At 36.5% G+C, this 14,243-nt stretch overlaps 1 protein-coding gene across 4 annotated transcripts in view; it reads left to right on the top strand.

Annotated features, from left to right (window-relative positions):
* LOC117422328 (DENN domain-containing protein 1A-like) overlaps positions 1-14,243 on the top strand; it is a 366,743-nt gene that overhangs the window by 15,513 nt on the left and 336,987 nt on the right. The gene's annotated exons all lie outside the window — the stretch shown is intronic.

The following is a 14,243-nucleotide window of genomic DNA, read 5'->3' on the forward strand; positions in this document are numbered from 1 at the left end:
GCTCTTAACTCAGAAGAGAGTGTGCTCCATCCGAAAGAGAGTGTGCTCCATTCGAAAGAGAGAGTGCTCCATTCGAAAGAGAGAGTGCTCCATTCGAAAGAGAGAGTGCTCCATTCGAAAGAGAGAGTGCTCCATTCGAAAGAGAGAGTGCTCCATTCGAAAGAGAGAGTGCTCCATTCGAAAGAGAGAGTGCTCCATTCGAAAGAGAGAGTGCTCCATTCGAAAGAGAGAGTGCTCCATTCGAGAGAGAGTGCTCCATTCAAGAGTGCGCAATTCAAATGAGAGTGCTCCATTCAAAAGAGAGAGTGCTCCATTCAAAAGAGAGAGTGCACAATTCCCCTTTTATAACATTTACATGATATTTAAATAATATGCAGTGGAATAACACCACCTTTTTAACTCTTCACTCAAATACTGGACAATTTATTGACCTTAATAAAATTAATAAATAAAAGTATGCTTTTAACATACTTCCCATAGACGGGCATCTCCTTACATTCCTAGATAGCGATTCTCTCAATGACTTGTGCTAAAGGAAGTCCTACTGTAAGCATGTTTCATGTCATTTGGGTAAGTGGTTCTCTAGATATACTGTATGTAAAACATAGGTACGGATGTACTTCTGGGCTCCACGATGTTTCTGTTGCTGGGATGGTGATACATGTGGTGTATAGAGGTCTGCAGTTGAGTATATTTTAGTATTTAGATCTGCCACTGAGATCATTACAATAGACCCCAGAATCTGGCCTTTAAAGTTGTAAAGGTTTGTGGTGTGAAACACATTGAATTTTTTCTTATACTTGGTATTCTTCATAACATTGCATATGCTTGTTGTTAGATTTGGCCATACTTTGTATTTGTTCGGTGCACTTTGGAATAAGGCTGGTCAGTTTCATGTAACGTTAGTGTAATTTAATAGCATGTTTAGGTTCACGTGTAGTTGTTGTGAATGGGATTCCTTCTACTTGTTAATTGTTACCATGTAAGTTTGGCGGTAATACTTCAGTCTGTTTGAGAGAGGTTTTCAGGTCGGTATTGTCAGGATTGAGATGTGCTTAGATAGCTGTGATGGGAAGCCAGTGCCACTGTCCTTCACTGTTCAGGAAATTCTCAAATAAATAAAGAAGAATGCAGGATAAAGATGACCTGAACTGTGGAACACACAGCATGACTGCTAGAGTTAAACTTTAACAACTAGCCATTGTTTGTGTCCCAACACATTTCTAATTGCATTTTTAAAAGTTTTGGAGATTGTCTTTCTAAAGAGACTTGCATTAAAGAATCTTTGGATAAAGATACGTAGTGCTTAAAATATTAACTAGCTCTTTAGAAAAGGGCTTATTTAAAAAAAAATGACGAGGTATTTCTTAATAGAAAAATGAAGTGTCTGCTGTAGCTTTGAGTTTTATAGTATTCACTGTGTTTTTTTTTTTTTTTTTTTTTTTTTTTTTTAATATAGCGAGACTCACTTCAGGTTTATGAGTCAAATTAGGATCTTTCTAACTCAGGCTTACAATAAAGGCAATTTAATATTATGTGGAAAATGCACATTCTCTTGCTGTGAAAAGGCTGCAGCTGTACTGGGAAGTAAAGGAGCACAAGTCTGCTTTTTTCAGATTGTTACATAAACAGCACACTTTGTGCTTCGCCACACAGACAAGAATGGTGGGTCTAATTTTGTATTGTAATCACTAACACAATGTTTTTATAAATCTAGCAGTAAAGGTGTCGCACTGTTAGGTTATGTGCTGCTGCTGCACCGAAGTTGCTTCTTGCAACGTTAGCATGACGTGTGACTATGGTATGTGCGTTAAGAGGCATCTCCAAATATCCCCGGATTGTGATGCTGTATTTTACACTATTGCAAAGTTTCAGCACAATTGATGACTGTACTTTTATAGTATAGTACGGCTGCCACCACTGTACTGGGATATAGACTACATCCACAGCTGGAGATCATGATGGTTAGCTTGCTATAAAAGTCAGGCTTCAAAATGTAGTAGTTTGTTGGTATAAAGATATTTTCTGAATTCTGTTTCAATTGTGTCAAATAAGAACAAGGACTGATTATTACACAATTGCGTATGAGGTCCCACAGGGTGTGTGTGCGGTGTTTTTAATATTGCCCAATTTGAATAATCAGTTTACTCCACAAATAACATAAACTAGCAAGTACAGTACACCTTTAAGTCATTGACAGAACTTTGACAAGTGTTAAGCGTGATTATTTCCACCCTGCAGAAAGAACCCCAGCAGATGGGCTCTGTGTTGATTCTTCACCGTTTATAAAGGTATGTTTCATGCCCGTTAGCTAGAACAGTGCTATCTTTCTTTGTTTGGTCTCCTTCCACATGAAATAGACTCCCAGGAGATCTCTATACATTCCCACTGCAAGTTAAATCCAAAAAACGTAACAACTTCTTGCATGGGCTTTTTTTAGTTCACTGTAGCTGTTAAACATTATTGTCCTGAGGGAGCTTTTATATACCACACACTTTATTTCTTACTCTCTTACATTTTGGAAATCTGTTTCTGTCACTCCCTTGGAAATGAGTCTCGACGGACTCTCTCCTAGTAAATTGCATTGCAATATATTTTGATTCCTGGAAGGGTCTGTCTGAATTGCTGTTATTTCAGCATTTCACACCCTTTTAGTCTTTTTTTGGCAGCTGAGTGGCTAATTTATTAGGGTGGTGTTTAGATTATAATGTTTTCAATAATCCAACATAGTAGTAACAGTGTGTGGAGTTTGCCTACCCTGATTATAAACCCTTCAGTCCTACATTTCATGTAGTAAGTCTGTATTTAACTTAGCTGGTACTGTACAGACTAGAGTATGGCATTCAACTGGCTGTCAGTCTTGGCAGTTACAGTCGCAGAAACCCAGTCTTTCACTTTGGTAGTAATTTAAGAATCCCTGTGACCTAAAATGGCTGCTGTGGTCGTGTGACCCTGCTTTCCAGATGATAAAGACCTAATGTATGGGCTTCATTCTTGGTACACGTCTGTATTTTGTGAATCTCCAGGTCATATTCAATCGTGGGTGTCGTACTAGACAAATTAGCGCTTTTGTTCCATTTTTTAAATTATTTTTGTAATAAAGGTGCCTCTCAAGGTCAAAGCCTCATATTGCAGAAAGCATTTGAGGTACTGTAGTGGCTTCGTATTTGCATGGTTGCATGCTGCAGTAAATGTGGAGGGTAGCAAAAAATAACGGCAAACATGAAGAAAGTTTTCTTGACACCCAGTATGTGGAGAATTCCATTGCCATGCTAGGTCTATATTGTGGTTTTAATTTAAGTGTCTCTCAGTTCTCTAGCATTTTTCCATTAGAATTTAATTGAACTGGTTTGTATCAGGATTTTTCTGGCTAGCATTTCAAACATTAGGGTGGCAGTTGTTTTTGCTTTGTGAGTGATATAATCTGTTTTCACTTAAGGGTATCTAATCTGTACTGATTTGTCTTAACGGTCTTATTGCAACAATAAGTGTTTTTTCCTGTTTTGTTTGAAAGTTTTAAGTGCAGCAAGCAATTGCAAGCAGAAGTCTGGGTCAAAACTTCACAAGATGTTCTGATGTAATGTCTGAGGAAATGTGGAAAGAGGCAGTTGGGGTGTGAAGGGGCATATGGATCTGATCAGGTCGCAGTCTGCTCTTGTAGCCACGTGAATGCCAGGTTTCAAACGTTCTTGGTGAAGCAAGTTTTAATCTCTTCTACAAAAGTCCAGATGTATTTTTTTCTAAATTTGATAGTAATTCCAAGGGTGTGCAATTCGTATCGCCCGACACCCTGGACAACAAGATTTGTGTTGCGGACAACACGTTTTGCCGTTGTACTTTGACCGTCTGACGAGTAGTTTTTATGTATTTATTTATTTGTCCTATGTTCGTTCTGTTGCTAGAAAGATACTCAAGGTATATTTCTAGAGAGCCACGCAAGTTTCTGAAAAGTTTTCCCTTCAGATTGGCTAGCTGTGGAAGAAGCTGATCTTCTATTGGTTACGGAGAAACCAAGAAGTGGCTTCCAAGAGAGCCTCTGGCAACGCAAAGGCTAATCTTTTAAATTTAAGGTATTATTTACGTTTTTTGTAAATTAGCAAATAAGTGGTACTGCTTTCTTAATGCATGAACCTGGCATTTAAATGCTGCAATCCAATAAAGTTACAAAAAAACCACCAAAAAAAAAACCCCACCATAGTCGCTAAGGTGTTAGTGGGTTAGAATAAAATGGTGTTGTGTAATTTATAACACTTTGTGGTTAATGTACTTGTTGGGATGTTTAAACAAAATATTTAGATTTTTAGTGTTGCTAACCTAGTCTGCTGTTTACCATATTTACATTTTTTTTTTAATTTAAACGCTATACATGTTTATTTTTATATTTTTACTAGATTTGAACAGAAGCAATATTAGTTAATCACTGGACATGCACAATACATCGATTTGTGAAACTATTAAAACATGAAGATTGAGAAATATGTTTGATAGATATAGATGAGATTCTGTACTATGATGAGTCTATTTATTTAATTTATTTATTTATATATATATATAAAATACAGACTGTAAATCTCATGGCAGTGTGTATGTATTCATTCATTTATGTCTGTTTTTCATTGAGAGTAGTGCAGGGAAAGAATGTTGCCCTCTCAAAAAAAAAAAAAAAAAAATTCCATCAGGATCACCGAGCTGCAGCAGTATTCCAGTTAGCCATCCTGGGACAAGATGCTTGATGAAGAAAAATAGCTGTATAATGTTGTCCTGTTTAAAAAAAAGTATATACAGTGCACTCTGTTTATAAGAATCACTGATATAGTGATCAAAACCACTGGGACAAAATCATTCCTATACTATCTAATTTAAAATAATCCGCTTGTAAGAATCGAGCAATCGCTTATAAGAATCATTTGGGGGCTGACTACATGTAATACGGTACTTGATCAAGTGCAGTGACGTGTACAGCCAATAAAGCTGTTTTTGAATTTGATCACATCTCGCGTGATTAGGCACGTATGCAGCGTGGACAGCGCATTGATGCAGGAAACACTGCATTGTTTGTAATCAAACGTGACTGCGCCACTGCATTGTGCAGGTATGTATTTTGTGTTCTCTGCTAGTGAAAATTTCTTTCAATAAAGTGAATACACATTCATTGAATACTCTGCAGCTGATGCATAGTTCACACACCCTAGTCTCTGTAAGTCACCTTGGATAAAGACGTCTGCTAAATAAACAAATAATAATAAACCTTGCTTTCAGTTGGAGAACTAACTAAACAACACTTTGTGTGGTCGCTGTGCATACATGTGAGAACTCATGACATCTAGTGGTCAACCCAATACACTGCAGGGAACAAAGCTTTTATTCTGCACCACAGTAATCATAACGCTCCGCTTTTAAGAATCAACCGCTTATAAGAATCAAATCCTCCGGGACGGATGTGATTCTTATAAACGGAGTGCACTGTAATAGAAATAAACTAAAGAATTTTTTTTTTTGCAGAATTTGATGGAGCCTACTGTAAATATTAAATGCATTCTGGTAGAAAAACAGTAAAAAATGCAGAGAAACTTGACAAGTTAAAATTTGGGGTTCAGCAGCTACAAAACTGAAAACGTCAAGAAAAAACAGAATTCCACAAAGCAGCAGTAACAGTTGGCAATGATTTCTTATCTGTGATGCAACAAACGAAAACACCTGCACATCATGAGTTGGATTCAGCTTATAGAGAAAGATTGGGAATACATAGGCAAAAGCTATTTTTAGATTTGCATAACTCCCAAGTATTGCTTGTTATACTTGTACTAGTATGTTACTTAAATTTACTAGGAAGTGTGTTCCAAACTGCACTGAAAGGAACATTTCCTTAAAGTATGTTTTACATTTGTTGAGGTGTGGTGGGGTCACAGGGAATCCTTTGTGCATCTGAAGAATTTAGTGAACCCATCAGCTACAAGGCTAGATCCGTCCCTGTTAATCACTAATTGATTGATTGTGTTCACTGTTAAATTAAACCAAAATCCTACAAGTTATATTATACTTTTTTGTGTGTGTTTTGTGCGACGGAGAGGAGGCAAGTAGATTTTTAAGAAGGAGAAGTAGATTTTTCTAGTATTTTGTCCCTTGGACAACAAATTGCACACCCCTGAATTCTTTACACTTGACCCTGTCTTACGGCTTCTCACCAGCACTTGGCATGGGTCTCTTCTTGTTTGTCACGCAGACGTTTATACTGACTTACAAATCAATATTTATTATGCACAAGAACACAATACATGTTAAATGCAAGTGTCCATGTCTTTGGAATCTTTCTCAGCTGGTACAGTGCACAAATAAGCCAAAAAGATGCAGTTGAATGTTCTGAAATCAGGTGTTCTGATTGGCTGAGAGTGACTTCGTGAGTTAAAATTCTTGCATAAGATCTGTCTTGAAAGTCCCAAATCATATTTATTTTATTTTTTAGTTTAGTTTAACAGGTAAAGGGTTCCCATCAGTTTAAAAGTGACAAATCTGGAAAACGGTTTACTCACCCATCTTCAAGTCTAGTACTATGTCCCCCTAAACCATACTGCAGTGCAAAACCTGCTGGGTCATAATGCAGCTTTACAACAACATTGATATTTTGAGTTTTGAACAATGATAAAGTGAAGAGTAGCAGGTCCTCACACTCTGTCAGCTAGGACGACAGCATGGCAGTATGGCAGTGTGTCAGAGCTTTCGACAGTGAATCAAAGAGCTGGGCAGTTTGAGGGGACTGAACAGTGAGGGTTACCCCTGTCTTTTCTGTACAGTCCGATTTGAATTCAGAAATGAGATGTGTTTTTTGTCGCTGTAATTTAGATGACGATAGTGTTTAATGTGCCACCACTCAGAGCTGTTTAAACTTCTTGGCTGAAATAACTGCAACGATAACCAGGAAAAAATAATATCACTAATGAAAAAAAAAAGTTTATTGAAAAGCTGACTAAATAGAATAGCAGCAGCAACAGCTTCAGTAGTTTTCTGCTCATTAAACATTTTGCATGTGTAAGACATGTTTTCAGTTTGCTGAATTTTGACTGTACGTAGTCTTTTCAAACCCAATACAACTGTACTTCAGAAGCCCAGGTTTAGGTCATTAAACAGAACTCCAGTGGATGTTGACATGCTAACATTTTTATCATGTATGTTTTGTATTTTGTTGTAAGTATATAAAACATGTACATTATACAGTAATTTGATGCTATAAAACATACTACCTACAGCAATAGCAAGGTTGTCAATTTGTATACACTGTACTAGTTTTACAGACAGCTGCTCCATTGTCACGTTCCACAAGACCCAGGGGCTGTGGTTAACCTCGGAGTGAAGCAGCAGAAAAATTGGCTTATTTTAAGCACAATTGGCTTTCAACAATAATTACTCCACCTGACATTGAACTAAGCTTCGGCACTGAGGAGAATGGGCTGCATATTGGTAGGGTCATGGCTTTGTGATGCCAGGACAGTAATTTTTAGAGGCTCTCCACCTCTGCTTTGGCTGCGGTCAGTGAGAGGAAGTGAAGGCAGGCAGGGTTTCAATTGAGCCTGAATACTGGAATGCAGCCCTGCACCCCCTGTTAACTTTTCATTGTGCCATAGCTGGAACACTTTTACCTAAAGGAATAAAAACAAACAAACATAATGTTAATATAGTATAATTTAAATCATGAAGATTTCAGAACATTCCAGTACATCTTATTTTGCCGTGTCACCTCATGCACGGTAGACTACTAAGTGTGACGTCAATGACATGGATAATAAAGGCATTTCTAACTACTGTAAAAATCGGTTTATAAGTCGCACTGGCGTAAAAGTTGCTCCCCCCTTTTTCGAGACTTAAATTTTAGGAAAACACTTTTTTGAGTTTAAAATACTTTTTTTTTCTTCCTACATGTTCAACACCGATAAATAAAGAAAAACCTTTGTTTGCAACATTTTTATTCCATAATTCTACAGTGTTGTTTTTTGTTTTTAGTTAAACTGCTAATAGAAACCAATTTTTCAAAATTTCTAAATAATTGGTTCATTAATTTAAGTAAAATATAGATATAATACTACCACTGTAAATTCCAGTACTAACAGTGTAAATCACTGACAAGTACTTGAATGGATTTAAAAAGTAAGAATTAACAATGCAGCAGTAAGTAAAACCAAGTTATACATCCTACGTCACATTAACCTATTTTATTGTAGCTTATCAAGTACCCAAACACTTCAAGAACATATCTTTGCATTACTGAACATTTCTTTCCAAACTCATACTTAGACAATATAGTTCCATCTGCATTGGCTTTTACAAATTCATTTTATTAATTAAAATTTTAAAGAAAAGTATTAAGCAGTGCTGCTTGCATCAATTAAAAAAAATCTAATAACCATTTAACAAAACATCTTTGTGTTGCATATGGTTCAGTACAATTTCTTTAAACTTCCAGCTGTACAATAATACATTCATTTTGTTTTCTTAATCGGAATCATGATGATACACATACTTTGCAAGTGTACCACTGCGTTGCACTGACATGAAGAACAAGTTACAGTATGCATTAAAGTCATTAAAAGTACTCTATTCAAACAAAATGATTTCTACATCGGGCCATAAACACTTTCCTCCTCTATCAGCTTGTTTGTCTTTAACCATATTTTTAAATTTGTATTTGTTTCGTCTCCAGCCATGTACATTTTTTTTCATTAATTCCAAACTCTCTCTAAGCATAACGGTTGCCATGCTTTTCAGCAAAGCCAACAACGCACAATTTCAAACCTGCTGTGTAGCTTTTTAGGTTTTTGTCTGACTGTCCTTGCCCAAACTGAATTAAGGTTCAGTACAGTAATTCAGTATGCATTCTCCTTGCATTAACTGGAGATGGCACTGATGTCTTTTAATTAACTGTATGTGGGCTGTACATCCTTTTAGTATTTCGGCTCTTTTTGAAGTGAAAACATTTAATTGATTATCAGAAGCTGTTTTGTTCCTCTACAAGTCCCGATTTTTTATTAAAAAAATTCAGTGCTTGAAAACGAAACAGGAAAAAATGCAATCAATGGGATATTAAAAGATGATTAGACTATTTTTGATAATCACATGAACATCTTTAGCCGTCATTCAGTCATCATCATTGTCCAACCTTACTTCTATGCTTAGCATTTTGAATACAATGTGCAACACATTATAATATGCTCCACAGTACTTTGATCTCTGTGATTGCATGACACACTGAAAGATTTTAGCATGACCCATATGGCAAAGAGAAAAGTGCTGCGCTTTACTGCAGTTTTTAAAAGTCTTTTTTCTAATTGCTGTTAATGCTTAAATAACGGGAGTCCTGTGAGGCTCTCTATTACATGTAATAAAGAGAACCCCTACTATATTAAGAAGCAGGCTAACTTTACCTTTTAAATTAAATGTGCTTTTTAATTCAGTGCCAAACCAGAGATGACACCACGACATTAATTTTAAAGCTATTTATACCTCTTTAATCTAATATACTGTACTTGTTTTCAGTATTTGGTGGGAATTTCCCTTTCGCTAAGAAAAATAAAACTCATTATTTATTCCTCCCAGCAAGAGAAATAGTCTTGTCAAACATCTGCTCTCAGGATTAAGTAAAAGAAAACATAGTTTGTATTGTTTCCTGAAGAGGCTTTACTGTAAGGCTCACTGCAAGTGTATTCCGTCTCTCTTACTTTAATGGTAGCACTGCAGTGAAAAGGAGGATAAATCTTTGTTAGCAGGGAAACTATTAACTCTGAGGGAGTTAATCAGAGTCAGTGAAAAAGAGCTGGCATTTACATCTGAATTGGTTCTGAGTATATAGTGGACTCCTTTATCTGGCTTATTCAAAAAGGCTGGAAGCATGGGGTTTAAATACTTCCTACTTTAACATGGTAGCAGCATGGACTGCTGTGAATCTCAGCTGCTCAAAGCACCACATTTCCCAAGGGCTTGAGATTGAAGCCGCTTTTCTTATTTTTTTTATAAATGAACACATTTGGTTTATTAATTTAATGTTTCCTATTCTTTCTACAACATTCACAGTTTCTTTCCAATATTTCCAACTTCTCGCTTCAGTAACTCTTGCCAAGTTATTCTGCACTATTATCAAAAGAAAATGCGCAGAGAGGAAGTGTAAGCTTAAATACTGCAGGCTTTACAAACGTGAGGTTTGCAGAAAATATGTTTTAATCTGATTCCCTTCTGGCTGTTCTAAGTGTTTCTGAAAACCATTGTGAGTGAAATGCTTTCCAATGACTGTTTACTTGGTCTCGGTCAGGCGTTGCATGTAACTGCTTAACCCTGGAACCTCAGTCTGACTGTCACTCCAGAACCAAGTAACTACTGCACAAACATTTTTTTGCATGGACTGCAATTACCTATGTATTTAGTGTTGCACAGAATATTGATGCTGAACATTTTCATTTGAGAAAGGGACCAGTGTGCTTTATCAGACACTGAGGTAGAACTCTCAATTAATTGAGAAACGTTTCAGCTACAATGCTCTCTTCATTACACTGATAACGGCATTGGCCGAATGTTTGCCTGCTTGACTGTAGTTTTATTATCCCACCTGGGGATTAAATCTGCTGTGACAGAGATATGTCCAATAGGGATGGGAATTTTAAACGTTTTAAACGTATAAACTCCAAAAGAAGTGGTTAAACATTAAATAATATGCTAGACGTATAACTGGTCACATGACAAATTTCACCAAAGACACTTTTAAAAAAAAATGTATTCATTTTAGTAATTTATCATCATATATGTCGCGTATCCGACTACTGTGATGCCAGAGTAAGGGCAGATATCATAAAAAGGAAGGGGTTTGGCAATTGCCTCCATGCTATGTGAAAATGTCTTGAATATGTATATAGGTCCATCTCCACTGAAGACTTTAATTACAACCATTGTTTGATTGAAGAGGACATTTAAATAGAAACATTTCAATACTCTGGTGTATACGTGGTTTTTTTTTTTTTTTTTTGGCTCTGTTAACAGAAACCATTTCACAATGTGTGAATACTATAAATCACACATGGAATGTCATTCACATGCAAAATTTGATCTTTTGATTTGTATAATGCACATTACTTAAACAAAAGTTGTTGTATTAAATCCACTACCAAATCGTTATATATAGCAACTCTGTATGGCGCCGCTGCCGTGTATGGAGCAGGGTATATGCCAAAGCACCGGGGGGTACCTGTAGCGGTTGTAGTGTTTCAATAAAATGAATGTCTAGTGTACAAGGCAGTGTAAGAGAAGTGCTATGGTAGAATATGTTTGAAACATACAAAATATACCCTAACACTAATAATTTAAATTTTGAAAACTGAGCACTGTCCGACCCTCCCCTCCAGCTCTAAATTTCTTCATTGGCCATCTCGACAGCAAAGTGTTGTACAGCATAAGCTATATTGAAAGAAATGCCTCAAAACCCCTCTGCTATTTTGTTCAATGCCCAGACCAAAAAAAAAGTTGAATGCAAACTGTGCAAGCGACTGTTGATGTATCATGGAGGCATAACCAATCTCTGGGGTCACTTTACAATCGTAACCACTTCTTCAAAGAAGCAGTAAAATGTGACTGTGATTGGTAACCTGCTTGGACCGATGACTGTTAAATTAAGTTTGTTTTGACGCAGTTAGTGCTGCAATGCAAGCTTACTCGCAAGCTGCATCAATTACGTGTAAATAAACAATGTGTATTTTTTTTTAAAATTATAAAAACATGATTACTGTTCTATATAATGTATTTTTAAAATACATGTGAATGTTTTATTCTATTTATATGGGTTACCTGTAAAATAATAGGATTTTCAGTCAAATATAAACAAGTAGCTATGGTGACGTCACCAGTAAATTATGCAAATAGTACCATCGAAGGTTCGCACCTTCCTTCAGTAATGTGTTTCGAGCCTTCGAAGGTCAAAATGTACCCTTCGTTACATCCCTAGTACTTGCTTATTATTTATTTAGGTGTTCTAGCACATTTTTCTGTTCACTGGTCCATACGGTCATCTTTGAGTTTTTTCAACCTGGAGCCCTGTTAGGACAAAGTTCATTTCATTGAAGCGGGCTGCAAATTGTATAGCTGATCTCTCTGCGAATGTGTTCAGCCTTTAGTTTGAAGTTTGTTCTTTCCTGGAAGAAATGAAATCTCACAGGAGTACCCCTCCTTCTAAGGTTGTGTTTACCTTAACAGCTTCATGAACTCTTTTGCAGTTTTATCACATCAGATATGCTGCTGGAGAGGCTCTATTCTCAGCTTTGCAGTTGAGCTAGCAGGAAAACAAAGTACATGACAGCTGTCAGTTTTACCCCCACTGTTTCCCAGGCATGAGGCTTATTGAACAGGTTCACACAATAGCAGGCTCCGAGTGGATTACAAGTCAGCTATACAATTGTGGGGTTTTGGGAGACCCAAGGAGGTCATGTGAGACCTAGAGATTGTGTTATTCAATTGTAATTTCAGCAAGTCAAAATAAGTACAGTTTTTGAGTAGGTTAAGCTGTTCTGTAATTTTTTTTATCATTATCTTATCCAATTAGTAGGTCATACCGTTTATAACATATTACGTACAGTTAAACATTTAAACTACAATAAAATACATGTGTAATTGTGTTTTGAAGCTTTGTCTGGACATTGCATCTCCATCCTGCACAACATCACACTCTGAGGCTTCCACAGGAGACCTTCCAACATCTTGTAAACGCCATTCTTAAAACAAAATATGTTATGACCCGATGTCCAGATCTGTTTAAGAAAGCTACATGAGGTGGCCCCTCGTGATGCTATTTTGTATTGTTTGTCAGGAAAATGCAGTCGTATTTCAAATTCCACACGGCTGATTTCTTAGTGTTTCTAAAAACCGGAGTTCTTTACTCACTGAACAAAAGGCTCAAATCCCTATCTAATGAGTTTGCTTTACCGCAGGGGTCTATTTCATTGATCAAGTGTCCAGTGTAATGTAAGTTAAAAGATAGAGGTGAGGGGGGGGTGGTACTGTTAAAAGTTAAGCAGAAACACCTGATTGGCAGACCAGGCCTTGTAAATTGTAGTGTACGTTATATAAAACATAGGGTGTGGAGCAGAGTGTTTTATATTGCTAATGTTGTAAATGCTTGGAAGTATTTTACTGCTAGACTCTGTTGTTCTGTATACAGTAGGAACCATTCCAGTACATTAAAGAAATCAATGAGCTAACAAGCACGCAGTTAGGGTAATTGTTTACGGCAGATTTCTCTGAAATGTGACGTGCAGTAACTACAGTATGTGAAGCTGTGTTAAATCGACAGGCAACTGTTTGCCCAGTTTTTAAAAACAGATTGTGTTTACATACAATAAATATTTATGTACCCATTAGCCCACTTAAGTGTCGCTTGTAAAAAAAAAAAATCGTGTTTTAAAATCTGGATGTACTGCTGTGATCTGAACCACTACCAAGAATGTGTAACATTTTTCTTGTGTTGGGAAGTGCCCAGTTTCATTTTAATGTACCTTATGTACAGTACTGTTTGTGTATCTCTTTTATCTTTTGTCCCTTGTTCCAGAAATAAACTGTAACCTCTTCTTGAATCCGTTCCTCCTCCATGTGATTCATTTTAAAGCTTCAGCAGTGGTCCACTATCATGTTTAGTATGCTACAGTACGGCTATAGCCAAAAGTTTTGCATCATTCTAGAATTATCTGTTAATGTTGAATGAAACCTGCTGAATGTTACGTTATCATATGAAATGACATACCACGTTATAGTTTTCCATATACTGGAACTAAACTTACAAAAATAAACACTGAAAAAATGTAGGGCTGTAACGAAGGGTACATTTTGACCTTTGAAGATTCGGAACACATTACCACATACGACATAACACATACAACATTTCTTTCAATACAGCTAACACTGTACAACGCTTTGCTGTCAAGATGGCGAGTTAAGACATTAAAGTTCTGCCTCTGGATAACACGAGCTGGAGGGGGAGGGTCGACGTTGCTCAGTTTTCAAAATTATTAGTGTTAACGGATATTGTGTATGTTTCAAACTTATTCTACCATAGCACTTCTTTCATTGTACACTATGTATCCAGTACATATTTTACTGAAGCAATACATGGTTTAAGTAGACTTTTACGAAATATAATGTTTTAGTTCATTTGATTACATGATAAATAAAAATAGCCTTTTTTTAACACATTTTTTGTAACACATTTGGCCATAGCTGTACAT

Source organism: Acipenser ruthenus, chromosome 15 (genome assembly GCF_902713425.1).
Source record: "Acipenser ruthenus chromosome 15, fAciRut3.2 maternal haplotype, whole genome shotgun sequence".
Taxonomy (NCBI): domain Eukaryota; kingdom Metazoa; phylum Chordata; class Actinopteri; order Acipenseriformes; family Acipenseridae; genus Acipenser; species Acipenser ruthenus.